We start from the raw sequence: 24746 nt of genomic DNA on the forward strand, positions 1-24746 counted from the left end.
TTTTAAGAGCAAGATTGTTCGAACGAGTCAACTTTAAGAGGTGAGAACCTTAAGTCCCAGAATTCCCCAGGAATTTATATTATTATGCTCAGTAGAAGCTAACACGAAAGGCTAAATGGCAACCGGATTATCAACAGCCTTGGGTAATTAAGAGAGTAAGGCTAGAACCTCCAGTGCTAGGCGCAGTCTATGAAGAAGAGAGTTGCCTTAAGTTTAAAAGAAGTCTTTCTCAACCTTGGGAATTTGGATGAGCCGGCTGGGGAATTCTGAGCGTCAATGTCCCTACACATCTTCAAGGTTGAGAAATACAGCTTAAAGCCTCCCGCTCCAGGGGAAGTCTATCTGCAACAATTTGCCACTGCCCTGCACCCCTTTGCTTGTGAAAACCCACAGGGAGGCTGTGGATGCCAAAGATAGATTACTTATTGTATTTTAACCCCAAATGTATGCTTAGACCCCAACAACAGCAACAACAACCTTGTGAGGTGGGCTAAACTGAAAAAGGGTCAAAGAACCAAAGATATCCATCTGCCTTTCATGGAGGAACTTAAACTCATTGACAAGTTTCTTGTTCAAAACAAGGTGCCTGATTCCTTTAGGGGCCGTCCTGTTTGATTCGCTCCCCGCTTTCCTCTTTCAGCTTTACTCCCCACGCGGCTAGTCCTCAACGGTCCCGTCTCCTCTGCTCGGCTCCGCCTCCGAAGAGCCACCGAAGGTTCGGTTGAAAGAAGCATTTGGGGGGGGGGAGGCCACACCTCTCGCCTCTCCCCATTGGCTCTGGCGCGCCGGCCCCGCCAAATGATTGGCTGCGGACTCCGCCCAGCGCCTGCCCATCCCTCTTTCTCGACCCCCCCCCCCCGCCCCTCAGGAGGAGGGAGGGAGAAGGGAAAACCTGGGGAATTTTTCTGCAGGACGCGCCGGATCGGAATCACACTCGCTCGGGTGGCTGGCCAGGTTCTCACGACGCTGTTTCGGATGCGGATCTTTCCTCTTTTCCTCCTCTGTATCCGGATTAGAGCTTTTTCCAAAGGACGGAACCAGCTCTGCCTGGCAGTAGCATCCTCCCCATTATCATATTTTTCTCTCTCTTTCCTTTTTAAAAGATTTTTTTTTTAAAAAAAAAACGGGCTCCCTTTCTTCTCACCACTACGTCCCTCTGTGATGCTTTCCCGGCCGGGAGAAATTTGCCTAGGGTCGTGGGACAGCTGCCTAGCCCACCTTTCAAGGCGCTAGGCAGCATTGAGGACATGACCCTTCGGTTTTTCTATGATTGGTTATTGTTTCAAGCGAAAGGAAAATAGCTTTCTCCTTCCGTGGACTTCTGCACCCAAAATCCCCGTGTTTTTTTTTCTCCTCCTCCTTTCGCTCCTGCCTCGATCGGGTCTTTAGCGCAAGCCTCCCTTTTGGGTTTTAAAAAGAAAGATTTTTCGGGGTGCCCCCCTCCCCATTTTTGAAAAAGAAATCCCCGCCTTCCCAGATCGACTTGCGCCCCACTGATTTCACCTTCCTGAAGGTTGAAGCCGGCGGCCAGATCCCGCGCGTGGCGTGGCCAGGAGGATCTCCGGGACTGCAATGGTAAGCCCCCCTCCCCAATCTTTAAATCCCCCTCCCCTTAATCCGTCACTTCTGCAGGGCTAAGTGCAGGGGAGCCTTGGACGCGGGTGGAGGCGATCCGGAGAAAACGCGGTGTGCCACAGTTTGGATAGAGAACAAAAGGTGGGGTAGCTGAAAAGAGAGGGTGGGCGAAGGGGAGGGGGTCGCAAGTCGCCCGGTGGTGCAGCGGGACCTTGGCGTGAAGCCGGCAGGGGTTTCTTCGGTGGCGTGGAATTCTTCCGCGGGGATTGCCCGCCCGCGGGAGAGGCGCAAGGTTCACCTTCCCGCAGCGCGAAAGAAACGACTGAGAATCTCGCTCTGGCTCTCTCCTTGTCTTTCTCTTTCTCTCTCTCTCCATCATTCTCTCCCTTTCCCCCCTTCTCTCTCCATCTCTCTCACCTCTGTCTATCCGTCTACCTCTCTCTCTCTCTATCCATTCTCTCTCCTTTCTCCTTTCTCATCTATCTTCATGTTCTTTCCCTTCCCATCCATCTATATAATTATTTCTCTCATCTATCTATCTATCTATCTATCTATCTATCTATCTATCTATCTATCTATCTATCTATCTATCTATCTATCTATCTATCTATCTATCTATCTATCTACCTACCTACCTACCTACCTACCTACCTACCTACCTACCTACCTACCTATCTCTTCTATCCATCCATCTTTCCATTTTTCTATCCTTTATCCCACTCTCTTCTATCTATCCACTATCTCTCTCCATCTCTCCTCTAGCCTTCTCTCTCTCTCTCCCTCTGTGTGTGTGTGTGTGTGTGGCTATATCTATCTATCTATCTATCTATCTATCTATCTATCTATCTATCTATCTATCTATCTATCTATCTATCTATCTATCTACCTACCTACCTACCTACCTATCTATCTATCTATCTATCTATCTATCTATCATTTCATCATGCATGCATTGGGGTGAATACACGAGAGGAGAAATGGGTGGAAAGAGGGAGGGAGGGAGGGAGGGAGCACTACTGAATTTGCACGACCCGTCTGTGTTGGTATGTATCTCACGTCTCCTATCGGCTCAACATAGCTGGTGAATAGTCCCCTCCGCACCCACCCAGTCCCCAGCCCCTCTTCACACCGATTCTCCCCGCAGATACCCCAATCCACAAAGCCATTTAGCCTGAGACCTGGCAGGCTCGCAACTCAGGGTGTGTGTATGGAAAGTGGTTGTGTGAAAGGGGAGTCCAGACCCCGGTTCAAATGGAATACAAGGGATTCTCTGCTAGATTAAAACAGGAGTCCGGTCACCTTCTGTGGCCCCCTCCCAGTTGCTGAATTAACCTGCTTTTCTCAGTTTGCAGGAGGCACTGAGATAATAAACGAGCATCTTGTCATTGCTGGCCAAAAACAAAACATGTTGACGGAAACTCCGATTATTTTGCAAGCATTTTTTACCTAACCTGATTAATAAACCTTGTCAGGTTGTGTGAATTATGCATTAAAAGCGTAATGAAGGTTAGGCTGTTTGGACACCGGATGTGAGGCAGATGGAAACATCGTCTTGAATTAACCTGGTTTAGCGTGTTCCCCCCCCCCCCGTATGCACATGCTTGTTCCTTTGCATTTAAAGAGGACCCAAGGTGACAAAAACACACGAATGAAATCGGAATTTAATTGCAGTGATAGACCAGCATAGCAAGGATGGGATGCCACCAGTTAGTAATGTTAAAAGCTAAAAAAATAAATTAAAAAAAGATGCAACATACAGAAAGTTTAAAGTACAAACTCCAGAAAGGGATACGTGAATATATTTAAAGGCAAAACAATCACCGTAAGAAGGAAGGAAGGAAGGAAGGAAGGAAGGAAGGAAGGAAGGAAGAAAGGAAGGAAGGAAGGAAGGAAGGAAGGAAGGAAGGAAGGAAGGAAAAGAGAGTTTTACAAAGCAGAAATAAAATAAACGAGCAACGAAACGAACAGTGAAAATGAAAACGATGAGAATGCACCCATATGATAACGAAACACAGGTAGTCCTCGACTTACGACCATCCCTTTAGTGACCATTCGAAGTCAAGACAGCACTGAAAAAAGCGACTTATGAAAAGCTACTTATGTGAAATGATCTCACATGATTTGCAATCGAGACACCACACTCCCATGGCTTCGTCATCGAAATTCAGTCGCTTGTCAACTGACTCCTACTTATGACGGTTACAGCGTCTGTGTGTGTGTGTGTGTCACTTGGCCTCCTTCTGAGTAGCCAAGTCAATGGGGAAGCCAGATTCACTTAACGTCCGTGTTACCGGCTTAACAACCGCACTGATTCGCTTAACAACCGTGGCCAAAGAAAATGGTGGTAAAACAGGTCAAAACTCACTTTTTGTCCTGTTTGACATGTCTCGCTTAGCGACATAGATGTTGGCCTCCATTGTGGTTGTACGTTGAGGACTACTTGCATGCAGCTAACTGAATCGATCCTAGTAGGAAAACGAAGTCAAACACACTTAGCTACAGACAGCTGGAACCCTTGAAATGCCAAGAAATAAAATTTTATATTAATATTATATTTTATATTAAACAAACACGGGGACACCGAGATAAACCAGAATCAATAACTCTTGGAATGAAGTGATTTTTTTTTCAACATCAAGAGGCCATTTTACACTTTTATCTCCCTCTTTTAACCGATTCAGTCAAAAAAAAGGGAGTATTTCCCCCCCTTTTCTGCTGTTTTCTATGAGCAGCTGGACTTATTCATGGTGCTTGGCAGAGAGAGAAAATAGCCGTTTTCTGTGGCTGCTAAAAATACACAATGCAAAGAAGGAATTGAGTCTTTGCGGTGAAGTTAAAAGACGCTTTGATTTGCACCTGTGGCCAAATGCTTAAATGCAGGTGTTTCCTCACCTCTGGATGAGGAGAGGGTGCAATACACAAATAGTCCTTGGCTTATGACCACAAAAATCAAAGTTAGATGAGTTCTGCCCCAATTTACAATCTTTCTTGCCATCGTCGTTAAGTGAATCACTGCCATTGTTACTTAAGTAACGCCGTTGTTAAGTGAATCCGGCTTCCTCCATCGACGTTGCTTGTCGGAAGTTGCGACACTACCCACCCCTGGGACGCTGTATCCGTCATAAACTGGGAAGATCCACCATTAAGTCGTAAATTGAGAAATACCTATGGGTGCCTATATCAGTAGTCGTCAACGTACTAGTAAAACTGAGCCCAAAATTTCAGTTGCTGAGCAAGACAGCCACTAAATGAACTTTCCACCATTTTACGACCTATCTTCCCACAGTCGTTAAGTGAATCTCTGCAGTTGTTAAGTGAATCTGGCTTCCCCATCGACTTTGCTTGTTGGAAAATCGCAAAAGGGGATCCCACGACCCCAGGACACTGTAACCGTCATAAATACGAGTCAGTTTCCCACTGCCTGAATTTTGATTAGGTGCCCATGGGAATCCTGCAACAGTCGTAGATATGAAAAACGGTCGTAAGTCACTATTTTCAGGGCCATTGTACCACACAGTCACTAAATGAACCGACAACTTGAGGATTGCCCGTGCAACAATTTTTAAAAATAAAAATGAAGGAAACGGTTATAGGTGCTGACATGTGGTTTACAAAAAAGAGGGAAAATAAATTTCGTCTTGGATCATAAGGAGGTGGGGGGGATTTAAAATGAATTTCTTTTCTTCTTGTTTGATCCTACTTTTCCTTCAAAGGGGCGCCTACAGGTAATCCTCAATTTACGACGGCAGTTAAACCCATTTCCTTTGCTAATGGTTAAATGAGTTCTGCTCCATTTTACAACCCTTCTGGTCAGCCAGGTACGTGAATCACCGCCGTTGTTAATTGAGTAGTTGAGTGACTCCGGCTTCCCCCGTTGACTTTGCTCATCAGAAGGTCGCAAAAGAGGATCATGTGGCCTCGGGACACAGCCACGGTCATAAATGTGAGTCAGTTGCCAAGCGTCCGAATTTCGATCATGTGATTGTGATGCTCCCGCTTACGCCAAGTGAAAAACGGCCGTAAGTCACTTTTTTCAGGGCCCTTGTAACAGCCACTAAATGAATGGTTGTAAAACGAGGAATACCTGTAGTGCAATTGCTGCTCCTATGTCTTCCCCCAGAATAACACCAGAGGTGGGTTGCTACCGGTTCGCACCGGTTTGTATGAACCAGTAGTGGAAATTGGGACTCGGTCACCGAACCAGTAGGGACGGCAGGCTGGCCACGCCCCTGTACCAGTTCCCCGGATACCGCTGCTGTTGCTGGCTTGGTTTTTAATCATGTTTTCATGTTTTGTGCATGCACAGAACAATTTACACTCAACTGGGCATGCCAGTGGGAAGCAACCCCTGAATAACACCCGTGCGAGGTAGGCTAAAACTAGAGTAGAAAACCTGCATCTCCTTGCTAATACCATATTTTTCACAGTATAAGACGCACCTTTCTCCCCCCTAAAAGAGGGTAAAAATTTGGGTGGGTCTTATACACTGAATGTAGCCCTACCCACCCACCCTCTCCCACCCTTTGGCCTCTGCCTCTCAGCAATTGACCTCCTTGCAACAAAGGGGGGAAATGGGGCTTGCGGAGGCTGTAATAGGCTGTGGCAATCCCTGCAGCCTGAAACTGAAAGTGAAACTGGTTGTTTGCACCAGAGGCAAATTGCTGGGAGGCAGAGGCAGAATTTTTTTTTCTTGTGCTAATCAGACTGTTTGCTGTTCGCTGCAAGGAGGTAAGTCAGTAACTATAAATGTTCAAATTGTTAGACTTATTTTTTTAAAGACTGCTTTATTATCGTTCTAGACAGCTTAACAAAATGAAGAAGCTTTTTAAAATAAATGCTCGATCTGAAGAGAGGCCCAGTGCTATTGTATCTTCTTTCAAATAGCAGAGAATAATGTATACTTCCAGGAAAACCACATCTGTTTTAACAGTATCTATACAAATATAGTCTGAAATGTAACACTACAAAGTGTATATCGTCTGTACTGTTTGTTGCAAGGAGGCAAATTGCTAGGAGGAGGAGGCAGATTCCCTCCCCCCCCTGTTTTCCTCCCCAAAAGCTAGGTGCATCTTATACTTTGGAGCGTCTTATACTCCGAAAAATGGGGTATTTTGTCTTCCAAACCACATTTCCTTGTCTACAAAGGTGAACTCACATTTGTGACTTGAACTGGACATTTGTGTGTTACAAGTGCAAGGGTAAAAACAAGCTTCCGTGATAAAACGTGATTTTCTCCTTTTAAGGGGAAACACACGCTTATTATTATTATTATTATTATTATTATTATTATTATTATTAATTATCATCATCATGATCATCATTTAATTACTCATTGTGTATGCTGTCTTCCTTTGAAACCTGTGCTCAGAGAACAAAGAGTAATAAAATAAGGGTTTTTAAAAAAAAAAGATTGAATGTTGAGATTAAAACGTTCCCCTGGTTCGTTGTATAAAATCCTCTTTGACTACAGTTAATCCTTGACTTACGACCCAAATCTCTGTGGCTAAACGAGGCAGGTTGTTTTTTAAAAGCGAGTTTTGCCCCATTTTGCAAGCTTTTCTTGCCAAGTTTACTAAGTGAATTGTTGCAGTTGTTAGTAACCTGGTTGTTACGTTAATCCAGCTCGCCCATTGACTTCTCATAAGGTCTCAAAATGAGGATTGCCTGAAACCCCCCCTCCCCCACCCCCGAACACTGCAACCGCCACAAATATGAGTCAGTGGCCAAGGGTCTGAATTTGTGGGGACTCTGCAATGGTCAGTGTGAAAAATGGTCATTTTCACTTTTTTCAGAACGGTCAATAAATGGACTGTTGTAAATATAAGGTCTGTATAAGATCTCCACCTTGAGCAGGGGGTTGGACTAGACTAGAGGACCTCCAAGGTCCCTTCCAACACTATAATTCTATGTTCTGGTATCATTTTTACAGTCTTCTGTTAGCCCAACGGATGAGCGAAGACTTCAGTCTTGGATCCTGCCATTATATCCTGGCTCATAAAGCCTATGTGTCAATGCATCATTCTCTGCCCTGCAACTGAGGTGAGGTGGCGCAGTGGTTAGAGTGCAGCACTGCAGGCCACTTCAGCTGACTGCTATCTGCAGTTCAGCGGTTCAAATCTCACCGGCTCAGGGTTGACTCAGCCTTCCATCCTTCCGAGGTGGGTAAAATGAGGATCCGGATTGTTGTTGGGGGCGATATGCTGACTCTGTAAACCACTTAGAGAGGGCTGAAAGCCCTATGAAGCGGTATATAAGTCTAACTGCTATTGCTATTGCTAACTGCCTTAAAACAAAAATTATAACTATCTTTTTTTCTTCCTTTCCTTGCGATTTTAGTTTGCAATTTCGATCCGAATTGTTTTCGGGTCCTTTCTTCCTTCTTCTCCAAAATGTTAAAGCCAGCTTAGAACCTTTTTAGAAGACATCTCTGTACACTTCGGTGTGCAGATACTCCTTAACTTACAACACTTAGTGGCCATTTGAAGTTACAAAAGCACTGAAAAGAGAGAGAGAGACACACACACACAGCCAGACGCACCCTGGTGTCGCTGTTTCATCTAGGCAGCAACTGGGTAAGAGAGGCCGAATGGAGAGAGATAATAAAATGCCTACAACCCAGTTTAATAGCCGAGCGGGGATTTGAACCTGGGGCCGATACTGCAAGCTGCCGAAAGAACAAAGCAAAACATTTTTTTTAAAATAGCCACTTTTCTTAAATACAGATGCAGTCTTCGAGTTATGATGGCAACAGAGGCCAAAATTCCTGTTGTTAAGGGGAACATTCGCTCAGCAAGTTTTACTCCATTTCTCGCCACAGTTGTTAAGTGGGTCACCGCAGCGGATAAGTTAGCGGCAGGTTGTTAAGTGAACCTGGCTTCTTCTTTTGACTCTGCTTGTCAGAGGGTCGCAAAAGGGGGAATCACGTGACCTTTGGACGTAGCCAGGGTCATAAAGATGAGTCAGTGGTCAGGCGTCATGATCTTATCACCATGGGAGATGCTGCGAAAGTCGTAACTTTGAAAAACGGTCGTAAGTCGCATTTTTTTCAATGCCGTTGTTAACTTTGAACAGTCAGTAAATGCACCGTTGTAAATCGAGGACTCCCTGAAGCCTTAAGAAGCATGACAAGGTAGCATGTTTCTTTAAGGTCCGGCTAGCTTTTAGATTTGATGTGCGGGCTTCAATTCCCCAAAATTCCCACCACAGCTTTTACACAGCTTTTACAGGTGATAAATTATAGAGATAGTTTGGTATAGTGGTTAAAGTACTGGCTTAGGAACCAGGTGACTTGAGTTCCAGTCCTGCCTTAGGCATGAAAGCTGGCTTTGTGACAGTGAGTTCTAGTTCTGCCTTAGCCATGAAGGTTAGCTAGGTGGCTTTGGGCAAATCAGGAGATGGCGACTTCTAATCTCACTTTAGGCATGAAAGCCTCATGGGTGACTTTGGACCAATCACCAGGAGGTAGGGAATTCTAGTCCCACCTTAGGCATGAAAGATAGCTGGGTGACTTTGAGCCAATCACCAGGAGATAGGGAATTCTAGTCCCACCTTAGGCATGAAAGATAGCTGGGTGACTTTGAGCCAATCACCAGGAGACGGTGAATTCTAGTCCCACCTTAGGCATGAAAGATAGCTGGGTGACTTTGGGCCAATCACCAGGAGATAGGGAATTCTAGTCCCACCTTAGGCATGAAAGATAGCTGGGTGACTTTGAGCCAATCACCAGGAGATAGGGAATTCTAGTCCCACCTTAGGCATGAAAGATAGCTGGGTGACTTTGAGCCAATCACCAGGAGACGGTGAATTCTAGTCCCACCTTAGGCATGAAAGATAGCTGGGTGACTTTGGGCCAATCACCAGGAGATAGGGAATTCTAGTCCCACCTTAGGCATGAAAGATAGCTGGGTGACTTTGGGCCAATCACCAGGAGATAGGGAATTCTAGTCCCACCTTAGGCATGAAAGATAGCTGGGTGACTTTGGGCCAATCACCAGGAGATAGGGAATTCTAGTCCCACCTTAGGCATGAAAGATAGCTGGGTGACTTTGGGCCAATCACCAGGAGATAGGGAATTCTAGTCCCACCTTAGACATGAAAGATAGCTGGGTGACTTTGAGCCAATCACCAGGAGATAGGGAATTCTAGTCCCACCTTAGGCATGAAAGATAGCTGGGTGACTTTGAGCCAATCACCAGGAGACGGTGAATTCTAGTCCCACCTTAGGCATGAAAGATAGCTGGGTGACTTTGGGCCAATCACCAGGAGATAGGGAATTCTAGTCCCACCTTAGGCATGAAAGATAGCTGGGTGACTTTGGGCCAATCACCAGGAGATAGGGAATTCTAGTCCCACCTTAGGCATGAAAGATAGCTGGGTGACTTTGAGCCAATCACCAGGAGACGGTGAATTCTAGTCCCACCTTAGGCATGAAAGATAGCTGGGTGACTTTGGGCCAATCACCAGGAGATAGGGAATTCTAGTCCCACCTTAGGCATGAAAGATAGCTGGGTGACTTTGGGCCAATCACCAGGAGATAGGGAATTCTAGTCCCACCTTAGACATGAAAGATAGCTGGGTGACTTTGAGCCAATCACCAGGAGATAGGGAATTCTAGTCCCACCTTAGGCATGAAAGACAGCTGGGTGACTTTGAGCCAATCACCAGGAGACGGTGAATTCTAGTCCCACCTTAGGCATGAAAGATAGCTGGGTGACTTTGGGCCAATCACCAGGAGATAGGGAATTCTAGTCCCACCTTAGGCATGAAAGATAGCTGGGTGACTTTGAGCCAATCACCAGGAGACGGTGAATTCTAGTCCCACCTTAGGCATGAAAGATAGCTGGGTGACTTTGGGCCAATCACCAGGAGATAGGGAATTCTAGTCCCACCTTAGGCATGAAAGATAGCTGGGTGACTTTGGGCCAATCACCAGGAGATAGGGAATTCTAGTCCCACCTTAGACATGAAAGATAGCTGGGTGACTTTGAGCCAATCACCAGGAGATAGGGAATTCTAGTCCCACCTTAGGCATGAAAGACAGCTGGGTGACTTTGAGCCAATCACCAGGAGACGGTGAATTCTAGTCCCACCTTAGGCATGAAAGATAGCTGGGTGACTTTGGGCCAATCACCAGGAGATAGGGAATTCTAGTCCCACCTTAGACATGAAAGATAGCTGGGTGACTTTGAGCCAATCACCAGGAGATAGGGAATTCTAGTCCCACCTTAGGCATGAAAGATAGCTGGGTGACTTTGAGCCAATCACCAGGAGACGGTGAATTCTAGTCCCACCTTAGGCATGAAAGATAGCTGGGTGACTTTGGGCCAATCACCAGGAGATAGGGAATTCTAGTCCCACCTTAGGCATGAAAGATAGCTGGGTGACTTTGGGCCAATCACCAGGAGATAGGGAATTCTAGTCCCACCTTAGGCATGAAAGATAGCTGGGTGACTTTGAGCCAATCACCAGGAGACGGTGAATTCTAGTCCCACCTTAGGCATGAAAGATAGCTGGGTGACTTTGGGCCAATCACCAGGAGATAGGGAATTCTAGTCCCACCTTAGGCATGAAAGATAGCTGGGTGACTTTGAGCCAATCACCAGGAGATAGGGAATTCTAGTCCCACCTTAGGCATGAAAGATAGCTGGGTGACTTTGAGCCAATCACCAGGAGATAGGGAATTCTAGTCCCACCTTAGACATGAAAGATAGCTGGGTGACTTTGAGCCAATCACCAGGAGATAGGGAATTCTAGTCCCACCTTAGGCATGAAAGATAGCTGGGTGACTTTGAGCCAATCACCAGGAGACGGTGAATTCTAGTCCCACCTTAGGCATGAAAGATAGCTGGGTGACTTTGGGCCAATCACCAGGAGATAGGGAATTCTAGTCCCACCTTAGGCATGAAAGATAGCTGGGTGACTTTGGGCCAATCACCAGGAGATAGGGAATTCTAGTCCCACCTTAGGCATGAAAGACAGCTGGGTGACTTTGAGCCAATCACCAGGAGATAGGGAATTCTAGTCCCACCTTAGGCATGAAAGATAGCTGGGTGACTTTGGGCCAATCACCAGGAGATAGGGAATTCTAGTCCCACCTTAGACATGAAAGATAGCTGGGTGACTTTGAGCCAATCACCAGGAGATAGGGAATTCTAGTCCCACCTTAGGCATGAAAGATAGCTGGGTGACTTTGGGCCAATCACCAGGAGATAGGGAATTCTAGTCCCACCTTAGGCATGAAAGATAGCTGGGTGACTTTGAGCCAATCACCAGGAGACGGTGAATTCTAGTCCCACCTTAGGCATGAAAGATAGCTGGGTGACTTTGAGCCAATCACCAGGAGATAGGGAATTCTAGTCCCACCTTAGGCATGAAAGATAGCTGGGTGACTTTGGGCCAATCACCAGGAGATAGGGAATTCTAGTCCCACCTTAGACATGAAAGATAGCTGGGTGACTTTGAGCCAATCACCAGGAGATAGGGAATTCTAGTCCCACCTTAGACATGAAAGATAGCTGGGTGACTTTGGGCCAATCACCAGGAGATAGGGAATTCTAGTCCCACCTTAGGCATGAAAGATAGCTGGGTGACTTTGAGCCAATCACCAGGAGACGGTGAATTCTAGTCCCACCTTAGGCATGAAAGATAGCTGGGTGACTTTGGGCCAATCACCAGGAGATAGGGAATTCTAGTCCCACCTTAGGCATGAAAGATAGCTGGGTGACTTTGGGCCAATCACCAGGAGATAGGGAATTCTAGTCCCACCTTAGACATGAAAGATAGCTGGGTGACTTTGAGCCAATCACCAGGAGATAGGGAATTCTAGTCCCACCTTAGGCATGAAAGATAGCTGGGTGACTTTGAGCCAATCACCAGGAGACGGTGAATTCTAGTCCCACCTTAGGCATGAAAGATAGCTGGGTGACTTTGGGCCAATCACCAGGAGATAGGGAATTCTAGTCCCACCTTAGGCATGAAAGATAGCTGGGTGACTTTGGGCCAATCACCAGGAGATAGGGAATTCTAGTCCCACCTTAGGCATGAAAGACAGCTGGGTGACTTTGAGCCAATCACCAGGAGATAGGGAATTCTAGTCCCACCTTAGGCATGAAAGATAGCTGGGTGACTTTGGGCCAATCACCAGGAGATAGGGAATTCTAGTCCCACCTTAGACATGAAAGATAGCTGGGTGACTTTGAGCCAATCACCAGGAGATAGGGAATTCTAGTCCCACCTTAGGCATGAAAGATAGCTGGGTGACTTTGGGCCAATCACCAGGAGATAGGGAATTCTAGTCCCACCTTAGGCATGAAAGATAGCTGGGTGACTTTGAGCCAATCACCAGGAGATGGTGAATTCTAGTCCCACCTTAGGCATGAAAGATAGCTGGGTGACTTTGGGCCAATCACCAGGAGATAGGGAATTCTAGTCCCACCTTAGGCATGAAAGATAGCTGGGTGACTTTGGGCCAATCACCAGGAGATAGGGAATTCTAGTCCCACCTTAGACATGAAAGATAGCTGGGTGACTTTGAGCCAATCACCAGGAGATAGGGAATTCTAGTCCCACCTTAGACATGAAAGATAGCTGGGTGACTTTGGGCCAATCACCAGGAGATAGGGAATTCTAGTCCCACCTTAGGCATGAAAGATAGCTGGGTGACTTTGAGCCAATCACCAGGAGACGGTGAATTCTAGTCCCACCTTAGGCATGAAAGATAGCTGGGTGACTTTGGGCCAATCACCAGGAGATAGGGAATTCTAGTCCCACCTTAGACATGAAAGATAGCTGGGTGACTTTGAGCCAATCACCAGGAGATAGGGAATTCTAGTCCCACCTTAGGCATGAAAGATAGCTGGGTGACTTTGAGCCAATCACCAGGAGACGGTGAATTCTAGTCCCACCTTAGGCATGAAAGATAGCTGGGTGACTTTGGGCCAATCACCAGGAGATAGGGAATTCTAGTCCCACCTTAGGCATGAAAGATAGCTGGGTGACTTTGGGCCAATCACCAGGAGATAGGGAATTCTAGTCCCACCTTAGGCATGAAAGATAGCTGGGTGACTTTGAGCCAATCACCAGGAGACGGTGAATTCTAGTCCCACCTTAGGCATGAAAGATAGCTGGGTGACTTTGGGCCAATCACCAGGAGATAGGGAATTCTAGTCCCACCTTAGGCATGAAAGATAGCTGGGTGACTTTGGGCCAATCACCAGGAGATAGGGAATTCTAGTCCCACCTTAGACATGAAAGATAGCTGGGTGACTTTGAGCCAATCACCAGGAGATAGGGAATTCTAGTCCCACCTTAGGCATGAAAGATAGCTGGGTGACTTTGGGCCAATCACCAGGAGATAGGGAATTCTAGTCCTACCTTAGGCAGGAAAGACAGCTGGGTGACTTTGGGCCAATCACCAGGAGATGGGGAATTCTAGTCCCACCTTAGGCATGAAAGATAGCTGGGTGACTTTGGGCCAATCACCAGGAGATAGGGAATTCTAGTCCCACCTTAGGCAGGAAAGACAGCTGGGTGACTTTGGGCCAATCACCAGGAGATAGGGAATTCTAGTCCCACCTTAGGCATGAAAGATAGCTGGGTGACTTTGGGCCAATCACCAGGAGACGGGGAATTCTAGTCCCACCTTAGGCATGAAAGCTGGCAGTGTGACTTTGGGCCAATCACCAGGAGACGGGGAATTCTAGTCCCACCTTAGGCAGGAAAGACAGCTGGGTGACTTTGGGCCAATCACCAGGAGATAGGGAATTCTAGTCCCACCTTAGGCAGGAAAGACAGCTGGGTGACTTTGGGCCAATCACCAGGAGACGGGGAATTCTAGTCCCACCTTAGGCAGGAAAGCTGGCAGGGTGACCTTGGGCCAGTCTCTCTCTCAGCCCAACCCACCTCACAGGGTTGTTGTGGGGAAAATAGGAGGAGGTATAGAAATATGAGATCTAAAGCAATAAAGGTTGTATAAATCTAATTTAAAAAAAAATCTAATAAGCACTTTGAGTTGAACCTAAGATTCTATTGGGATTCAACACAACTCATAACCGTGTTACGGTTGGTGTAACCAGGATACAACTCAACTCCTGTTTTTTACACAGAAGGTTTTTGCTATCCAGGATAAGCTAGGATCCCTGATTTAGTGGCCTCCCCAAACAAACCCATATGCGGTTCCCGAAATCCTACAGAATAGCAGGTTCCCACAGTGCGGTTTGCACAATCAATTTGTATGTGTGTGCCTGTGTGTGTTTTCCCTTCACTGTTCTGCTCTAGTTTCACAGCTAGCTCACACACATTCTAATGATTCGTAATTGCTGTTAAATGCTGCATCAACATTTGCTCAGCCTCATTTGCATTTTGGGATCTTCCCTCAGTGCTGTGTGTGTTTTTCACACAAAACTGGCTATCCTGTTTTTTCTGAATAGAGCAGAATAGGAGAATACAGCACAGAACAGAACAAAATCGTATAGAACAGAACAGATGGAACAGAACAAAACCAAACTGTACAGCACAGACAGAACAGAACTGTACAGAACTGTACAGAACAGAACAGACGGAACAGGACAGAACAAAACGATGCAGAACAGACAGAACAAAACAAAACAGCACAGACCAGACCAGACCAAACAGATCAGATCAGATCAGATCAGATCAGATCAGAACAGAACAGAACAGAACAGAACAGAACAGAATACAGGCAACCCTCAATTTACAACCTTTCATTTAGATTCCGTTCAAAGTTACAACAGCACTGAAAACAGTGAGTTATGACCATTTTTCACACTTACTTTGCAGCATCCCCACAGTCACCTGATCAAAATTCAGATGCTTGGACACCCGACGCATATTTATGATGGCCCCAGTGTCCCGTGTGTGTGTGTGTGTGTGTGTGTGTGAGAGAGAGAGAGAGAGAGAGAGAGAGAGAGAGACATGACCCTCTTTTCCGACCTTTTGGCAAAGCAAACGGGAAGCCAGATTCACTTCACAACCGTCTTACTAACTTAACCCTTGTGGTGATTCACTTAACAACTGTGGCAAATGAAGATTGCAGAATGCGGGTAAAACTCGCTTAACAACTGTCTCACTTAGCAACAGTTGTTTCAGGCAATAAATTGTGGTCGTAAGCAGAGGACTACCTGTAGCATAAAATAAAACAAAAGGTAAAATAAAATAAAACAATCTGCAACATCATGTGTGTTAACTTGGATGCGCAACGGATGAGGTGATGGTACAGGAATGGTGTTTTGCTGGTGGGAACATGGACCTATCTTCCTTTTCCAGCAGCCGTCCAGTCACCTTTGGATCCTTTTTCCATTATCTACAGCCCGATAAGCAGCCAAGTCCTAGTGGAGAATCATTTCACTATGAGCCAGCCATGTGCAGCAGCTGCCAAAAAAGCCAACACAGTTCTAGGCTGCATAAAGAGAGGGATAGAATCAAGATCATGTGAAAATACCACTTTATAAGGCCCTGGTGAGGCCACACTTGGAATCCGGCATTCAGTTTTGGTCGCCACGATGTAGAAAAGAGGTGGAGAGACTGGAAAGAGTGCAGAGAAGAGCAACAAAGAGGATTAGGGGACTGGAGACTAAAACGGTTGCAGGAACTGGGTATGTCTAGTTTAATGAAAATAAGGATTAGGGGAGACATGATAGCAGTCTTCCAATATCTCAGGGGTTGCCCCAAAGAAGAGGGAGTCAAGCTATTCTCCAAGGCACCTGGGGGTAGAACAAGAAGCAATGGGTGGAAACTAATCAAGGAGAGAAGCAACCTAGAACTGAGGAGAAATTTCCTGACAATCAGGACAATTAATCAGTGGGACAACCTGCCACCAGAAGTTGTGAATGCCCCAACACTGGAGGTTTTTAAGAAGATGCTGGATAACCATTTATCTGAAGTGCTGTAGGGTTTCTTGTCAGTGCAAAGGGATGGACTAGAAGACCTCCAAGGTCCCTTCCAACTCTATTCTATGATGAATTCCATGATGAAAAATTAAAAGATCTGCTTAAAGACACTGAGCTGCAACCACGACCTAAATCTATTTTGTGCCAGGATTTTGTGCTAAGGACAATAAGAAAATCTGTTGCCATCATTTTCCATTGTTCATTAAAATAAAAAGAATTACATCTGACTCAATCCCAGCAATAACCATTCATTTAATGACAGTTTGAAGTTACGGAGGGCAGTGAAAAAAGCAACTTAGGACTGTTTTTCCCACTTAACGACCGTTGCAGTGTCTCTGTGGTCACATGATCAAAACTCAGCCGGTTGGCAACTGATTCATATTTATGACCGTTTGCAGTGCCCCGGGGCTATGTGGTCCCCTTTTGTGACCCTCTGGGGAAGCCAGGTTGACTTAAACAACCGTGTAGCTAACTGAATAATTGTGGAGATTCACTTAACCACTGCGGCAAGAAAGGTTGTAAAATGGGGCCCAATTATGGTCGTAAGTCGAGAACCTCCTATATAGCTGTGTGAAAATTGCCGCTCTCTGTGGGGGAAAAACAGAAGGAAATCCTGTTGGGAAGAAAGAACAAGGAGATGGAATTTTTTTTTAAGAATAACTGAATTTATTTAAGATTTATTTAAGCTGGAAATACAGAGATTGCATGAGTTTTTGAAATTAAATAAGTGTCTGGAGTCACACAGGTCAAACATTAAGAGAGCTGTCATTTGGGGGAATAATTGCAGCCTGAAGGGGTTTTAATGCCCTTCACTGCTGTTTTTCCAATAAAGGTTTGGCTAGTCGAGTTTCAAGAATTACGGGGTGAGTCCCGCAGCGCGGAAAGGTTGGTCTGGATGACCTCTGGAGGCCCCTTGCCTCTCTGCGACCGCACGACCATTTACTTAAGCATAAATAATTGGTGTGTTTTCTGACCGAAGAAACTCGTGTTTGGCTAGACTGACCCATCCATTGGAAAATATGTTTGCAAGATTTTATTTCCGTTCTGAAGCGGTTTAGCATCTCTGCTAAAAGAGATGGAGATGTCTGCAAGGAGCATAAATACTTCCGCTAACCACCATTCAGTCAGAACCGAAGAAGCTTCTTGGGGGAGAAACAAAACATCGTCAAAGGAAGACAAAGAAATCCCAGTTACCCCTTGAAACGAAAGCACCTTTAGGATAACCATGACGGGTTGATTGAGAACCTCCATAGATGGGTATTTCTGCTTATATCTGATCCACCATCATGGCTGAATTAGGGACACGAGCTTCTGAGCATGTCCAGAGTGCCTCTTCCTGGCCAAGAGGTTATCTGGGATTTGTGGCAACCTGTTTTTTTTTGTTTTGTTTTGTTTCCTAAAGTGCAAAATGGGATCAGCACACTTTTCAGCCACAGTGGCAAAACAAAAAAAAACCAAAATCAGTTCAAATCAAACCTTTATTGTCAACGCACAACATTTGTACAATGAAATTGAACATTTCGTTCAAATTGAAATCTGTCCTGTCGGTGTTTTGTCTGGATTTTCGTAGTGAAAATGACAAAAATGAGTTTTGTTATAGGTAGTCCTCATGACCACAACCGGGCCCAGAATTTCCAGTTGCTAAGCGAGACAGTTGTTGAGTTTTGCCCCGGTTTCACAGCCTTTCCTCAGTTGTTAAGTGAATCAATAGCAATAGCAATAGCAGTTAGACTTATATACCGCTTCATAGGGCTTTCAGCCCTCTCTAAGCGGTTTACAGAGTCAGCATATTGCCCCCAACAACAATCCGGGTCCTCATTTTACCCACCTCGGAAGGATAGAAGGCTGAGTCAACCCTGAGCCGGTGAGATTTGAACAGCCGAACTGCAGAACTGCAGTCAGCTGAAGTAGCCTGCAGTGCTGCATTTAACCACTGCGCCACCTCGGCTCAATCACTGTGGTTCTTAAGTGAGTCACACCGTCGCTAAGTGAATCTGGCTTTTCCCCATTGACTTTGCTTGTCATAAGGTCGCAAAAGGGGATCGCGTGACATCCACCCCGGGACACTAATGACCGTCATAAATACGAGTCAGTTTCCAATCGTCTGAATTTTGATCACATGCACGCCGCAACTGTTGTAAGTGTGGAAAACAGTCATAAATCACTTTTTTCCAATGCAGGCAGTTACTAAACAGACTGTTGTAAATTGAGGACTACCTGTATTTCACTGGGGCTTAGCCACAATCTGCAAATTGCAAACACTTACAGTAGTGATTGCCTTTCTATTGTCGGTGGTCCTCCACTTATGACCACAACTGGCAGCAGAATTTCCGTTGCTAAGCCAGACGGTGGTTAAGCATCCTGATTTCATGACATTTTCTGCCACGTTAGAGAAGTGAACCCCTGCTGTCCTTAAGTGAACCCTCATGGTCACTAAGTGAATCTGGCTCCTTCCCCCTTGTCAGACATCAGCTGGGAAGGTCACAGGTTGGAGTCACATGATGCTGGGACTCTGCAGTCGTCATAAATATGAGTCGGCTACCAAGCGTGAAAATTCTTGAGCGAGTTTCAGATTAACCAGTTGGTATAATTGCCATAAAAATCATTATTGGGTTTCTGATGGATAGAAACTTAAAACGGTCCCCTCCCCCCATGCTAACACAGGGCTTCTGGGAAATGTAGTTCACAATCCAGGTGGTCCTCGCCTTAACGACCACAATGGGGCCCAAATTTCCTGTTGCTAAGCAAGGCAACTGTTTGGTGAGTTTTGCTACATTTTATGACCTTTCTCATCACCGTTGCTAAGAGGATAGCAACCGATGAACCCTCCTCCATGGTCATATGGTCAATATTCAGTGAGTGACTCGTATTTATGACGGTCGCAGCATCCGGGGCTCACGGAATCCCCTTTTGCGACGATCCGACAAGCAAAGCCAACGAGGAAGTCGGATTCACTGTTGCTAAGCAAGGCAGTTGTTAAGCAAGGTTTGACCCATTTTACGACCTTTCCTGCTCTGGTTATTAAGTGAGTCACTGCAGGTGTTAAGTTAGCCACACGGTTGTTAAGCGAATCTGGCTTTTCCCCATTGACTTTGCTTGTCGGAAGGTCGTAATTGGGGGATCACTTGAACCCTGGACACTGACCGTCGTAAGTAAAAGTCGGCTGCCAAGCGTCTGAATTTTAATCACGTGACCAAGGGCCGTAAGTGTGAAAAATGGTCATAAATCACTTTTTTCAGGGCCGTTGTGACTTTGGTCACTAAATGAATGGTTGTAAGCTGAGGACTGCCTCCACGGCAAGGAGCATGGATTGCTAAGCGCACCTGTGCCAGGTGAGACCGGAAGGTTTGAAGGTTTATTTTATTTATATGCCGGAAGGAAACCCAAAACATCTTTTGCCTTTAGCGACTTCGGTGGGTGGCGAGGCAACTCGAGAGAAGTTAGTGAAGATGCTGGAGGATTTTATAGAGGAAGATCCATCATTTGGTGTAGGGAAAATGCTGAATATAAAGAATAAAATATCTTGGCTACTGTGAAAATAAAGCTACAGGCAAAATGGATTCCTCCCTTCCCACCTTCTCTCCTTCCTTCCCCTTCCTTCCTTCCTCTGTTTCTTTTCCTTCCTTCTGCTTCCTCCCTTCTCTCTGCTCCCCTCCTTTTTCCCTTCCTCTCCCTCCCTCTCTTTCTCTCTTTTTCTTTATTTCTTTTCCTTCTTTCCTTCCTTCCTCTTTCTTTCCCTTCCTGTTCCCTTCCTTCCTTTTTCTTCTTCCCTCCTTTTACTTTCTCTCTTTCTCCCCCTTTCCTCCCTCCCTTTCTTCCTTCCGTGTCTATTTCTTTTCTTTCCTTCCTTCCTCAATTTATTTTCCTTCCTTCTGCTTCCTTTCCTCTGCTCCCCTCCTTTTTTTCCTGCCTCTCTTTCTCTCCCTTTCTTCCCTCTTTATCCATTTTCCTTCCTTCCTCCATTTCTTTTCCTTCCTTCTGCTTCCTCCCTTCCCTTTGCTCCCCTCCTTTTTCCCTGCCTCTCTTTCTCTCCCTTTCTTCCCTCTTTCTCTTCCTCCATCTTCCTTCCTTCCTCTTTCTTTACCTTCCTTCCTTCATTTCTTTTCCTTCCTGCTTCCTTCCTTCCTTTTTCTTCTTCCTTCCTGTCCTTTTACTTCCTTTTTCTCCCCCTTTCCTCCCTCCCTTTCTGCCTTTCTTGTCCTATTTCTTTTCCTTCCTTCCTTCCTTCCTTCCTTCCTTCCTTCCTTCCTTCCTTCCTTCCTTCCTTCCTTCCTCAATTTCTTTTTCTCCCTTCTGCTTCCTCCCTCCCTTCCTTTCCTCTGCTCCACTCCTTTTCTCCTGCCTCTCTTCCTCTCCCTTCCCTCCCTTCCCTCCCTCCCTCTATTTTCCTTCCTCCCTCCCTCCCTCCCTCCCTTCCTCCTCAAAGCAAGGATGCCTCATTACAAACCCAGACAACTCATCAAAGCATATTGGCGCGTAGACTGTTTTATGTTTCCTATTACATTTTCAGCATATGGAAGATCAGTTCTTTGTTGCCTAATCCATGCTGAACTCTTGTGTTTTATGACAAATTTATATATCTTGGCATGGTAGGCATATTGTCACATCAGGGAGACTGGTCTGAATTTGCCTCTTCGTATGTTTACGACTCTGCCTTTTGAGCAACGAATGTGTCCCCCCCCTCCCCTTCTAGTGGCTATTTAAGAAAATGCTTTGCCGTGTTGTTTCGGCAGCATCAGCTCCAGGTTCAAATCCCCGCTCGGCTATTAAATTGGGCAGTAGACGTTTTATTATCTCTCTCTCTTTGGCCTCTCTTACAGAGGGTGCGTAGAGGAAACAGAGGCACCAAAAAAAAACCCCTCCAACCATAACAACCCAAGAAGAAGGAATTTTAACCTTTGGGAAACTGTCTGAAAACTCATTTTTGCCTTTTTTTCATGACGGACACTTCAGAATTGCGGAGAAAAAAGCTTTGTGTGTCGTCCCCCACCCCCACCCCCCAGCCATGCAGGACCAGTGAAGTGCTGAGTGATCTTTGCAAGAGGCTTTTGATTTGATAAAGGTTGCAAAGAAAACATAAACAAACAGGAAATAATAATAATAAAAAAAAAACCCTACACCAAGCTGATTAATCATCAGGATTCTGGCATTTCAAACTGCATGGGTTTGCTTAGCTTGGATGGATTTTAGCAAAAAGAAAACAGCAAATAAATATCTTTAAGAGAGACAGAGACCTCGCATGAAAGCCATCTGTTTTGCAAACCCATCCGTGACAGTCTTATTAATTGCCTCCAAAAGCCACCAACATCACATCTCCAAAGGGCACGCGCATGCACGCACACACACACACACACACACACACACACAGCTCCTGAACCATTGTGCTGTAATTGCCTCTATTCAGGGGCACACAAACACAACCTCAACTCTCAAGCAAAGAACATATGTGGGAAACATCTGATATTACCGGCTGATTTAAACATTTTGTTGTTGTTAGTTGCAAAGTTGTGTGCAACCCATCGCAATCCCATGGACAACGTTCCTCCAGGCCTTCCTGTCCTCTACCATCTTTGGAGTCCATTTAAGCTCACGCCTTCTGCTTTGGTGACTCCATCCAGCCACCTCCTTCTCTGTTCTCCCCTTCTTCTTCTTTTGCCCTCCATTGTTCCCAGCATGAGGCTCTTCTCCAGGGAGTCCTTCTTTCTCATTAGGTGGTCAAAGTATTTGAGTTTCCTCTTCGGGATCTGGCCTTCTAAAGGGCAGTCAGGGTTGATCTCCTCTAGGACTGACCAGTTGGATGGCCTTGCAGTCCAAGAGGCTCGCAGGAGTCTTCTCCAGCACCCGAGTTCAAAGGCCTCCATTCTTTGGCGCTCAGCCTTCCTTATGGGTCCAACCTTCACAGCCATCCCATTGCAACTGGGAAAACCATCGCCTTAACTGGACACACTTTTGATTGGCAGGGTGGTGCCTCTGCTTTTTAATATGCTGTCTAGATTTGCCATAGCTTTCCTCCCCAGGAGCAAAGCTATGGCTTTATTTAGAAATAGATTTAAAATCTATTTAAAATCAGATTGGGAATCAATAGGATGAGCCCCCTTTTGTGTTTAAAACTCCCAAAAAGGAACTCCATAATTTCCCTGGATCAGTTGTGGATTTTATTTCCAGAGGGTCCTCGACTTACAAGCCCAAAATGTCAGTTGTTAAGCGAGGCATTTGTTGCATGAGTTTTGCCCCGTTTGACGATGTTTCTGGCCATAGTTGTTAAGTGAATCGCCCCAGTGGTTAACTTAGGAACCGAGTTGTTAAATGAATCTGGGTTTCCCACTGACTTTGCTGGTCAGAAGGTTGGGACACTTTGACCGTCATAAGTATGGTGGCGCAGTGGTTAGGGTGCAGTACTGCAGGCCACTTCAGCTGACTGTTATCTGCAGTTCGGCGGTTCAAATCTCACCGGCTCAGGGTTGACTCAGCCTTCCATCCTTCCAAGGTGGGTGAAATGAGGACCCAGACTGTGGGGGTGATATGCTGACTCTGTAAACCGCTTAGAGAGGGCTGAAAGCCCTATGAAGCGGTATATACGTCTAACTGCTATTGCTAAGTATGAATCATACTCGCCAAGTGTCTAAATCTTGATCACGTGACCAGGCTGCAACAGTTGTAAGGGTGAAAAATGGGCATGTCACATTTTTCAGTGCTGTCGTAACTTTGAATGGCCACTGAACAAGCTGTTTTAATAGCAATAGCAATAGCAGTTAGACTTATATACCGCTTCATAGGGCTTTCAGCCCTCTCTAAGCGGTTTACAGAGTCAGCATATCGCCCCCAACAACAATCTGGGTCCTCATTTTACCCACCTCGGAAGGATGGAAGGCTGAGTCAACCCTGAGCCGGTGAGATTTGAACCGCCGAACTGCAGATAACAGTCAGCTGAAGTGGCTGCAGTACAGCACTCTAACCACTGCACCACCTCGGCAAGGAGTACATATATTTACTTACTTGTTTAAGAAATTTATTTGCTGCGCATCTCCTATCCAATGACTCTTTTGTAATGCCTACAAAAAAGCATTAAAGCATTAAAAAAAATAACATTAAAGCAGCTATCCACCATTAAGAAAATTAACAATTGCAATGCCAATGTTTTGCTTCTAATCCGGTCTTCCCAAGACGAGGGATAATACATTTGTATTTTGGGGCAAGCCACAGAGGGAGAAAGATTGTGACTAGGGCAGGGGGTCTCCAACCTTGGCAACTTTAAGGCCTGTGGACTTCAGCTCCCAGAATTCCTCGTAAGGTCGTAAAATGGGGCAAAAGTCATTGAACAAATTTCTTGCTTAGCAACATAAACTTTGGGCTCGATTGTGGTCGTAAGTCAGGGGTCACCTGTAATTACTGCTAGAATGTCAACAGCCCAATGTACTTAGATTCCATGGAGTTTGAAACTGTCCTTGTTTTATGACCGCAATTGCTGCTGGTCAGAAGGTCCCAAGGAGGGGACCATATAACCCCAGGATATTGCATATGTCATAAATACGAATCAGCTGAAAGTGTCATAAGTTTTGATCACATGACCATGGGGATGCTGCAACGGTCATAACTGTGAGAAACGGTTCACTTTTTTCAGTGCTGTCGTAACTTGGAACGGTCACTAAAAGAATGGATGTGCCAACTTGTAAAACATATCAAGTTGACATTGAAGGGGAGGGGAGACACAGGGGTAAAGTTCACCATTAAATGGAAGTCAGATCTGACTCCACGACAGGCATTGCCAAAATGTTGCTCCTAATAAATGGCTGGATTTCCTTTGAATTTTGGCTCGAGGCTCATAAATTAATTAGGGCATCTTTTGGAAACCTGACAGGATGTAAGTCGAGAACCACCTTCCCTATCAGCTATCATGAAGCCAATCAAGAGGGAAGTTTATCATATACAGGTAGTCCTCGACTTACAACAGTTCACTTAGTGGCTGCTCGAAGTTACGACGGCACTGACAAAAGAGACCTATGAGCGTTTTTCACACTTACAACCCTTGCAGGTCACGGGATTAAAAATTCGATTGCTTGGCAACTGGTTCACACTTACGACGGTTGCAGTGCTGCTCATGATGTGATCCCCTTTGGTGACCTTCTGGCAAGCAAAGTCAATGGTGGGGGGGAGCCAGATTCACTTAACAACCATCTTACTCATTTAACAACAGCACGGATTCCTTTAACCAGTGTGCCAAGAAAGGTCGTAAAACGGAGCAAAGCTCACTTAACATATGACTCG

The 24746-nt window shown here is 45.6% G+C and overlaps 1 protein-coding gene across 1 annotated transcript in view; it reads left to right on the top strand.

Moving 5' to 3' along the window:
- Positions 1-932: 932 nt before the first annotated feature.
- ADCYAP1R1 (ADCYAP receptor type I) overlaps positions 933-24746 on the top strand; it is a 126482-nt gene continuing 102668 nt past the window's right edge. Inside the window, exon 1 of the mRNA XM_087712387.1 lies at positions 933-1575. The gene's annotated coding sequence lies outside the window, so the exon portion shown is untranslated. The remainder of the gene's footprint in view (positions 1576-24746) is intronic.

This window comes from Thamnophis sirtalis, unplaced genomic scaffold (assembly GCF_051295495.1).
Source record: "Thamnophis sirtalis isolate CommonGarterSnake01/CBP01778 unplaced genomic scaffold, rThaSir2_p1.2 scaffold_4, whole genome shotgun sequence".
Lineage (NCBI taxonomy): Eukaryota > Metazoa > Chordata > Lepidosauria > Squamata > Natricidae > Thamnophis > Thamnophis sirtalis.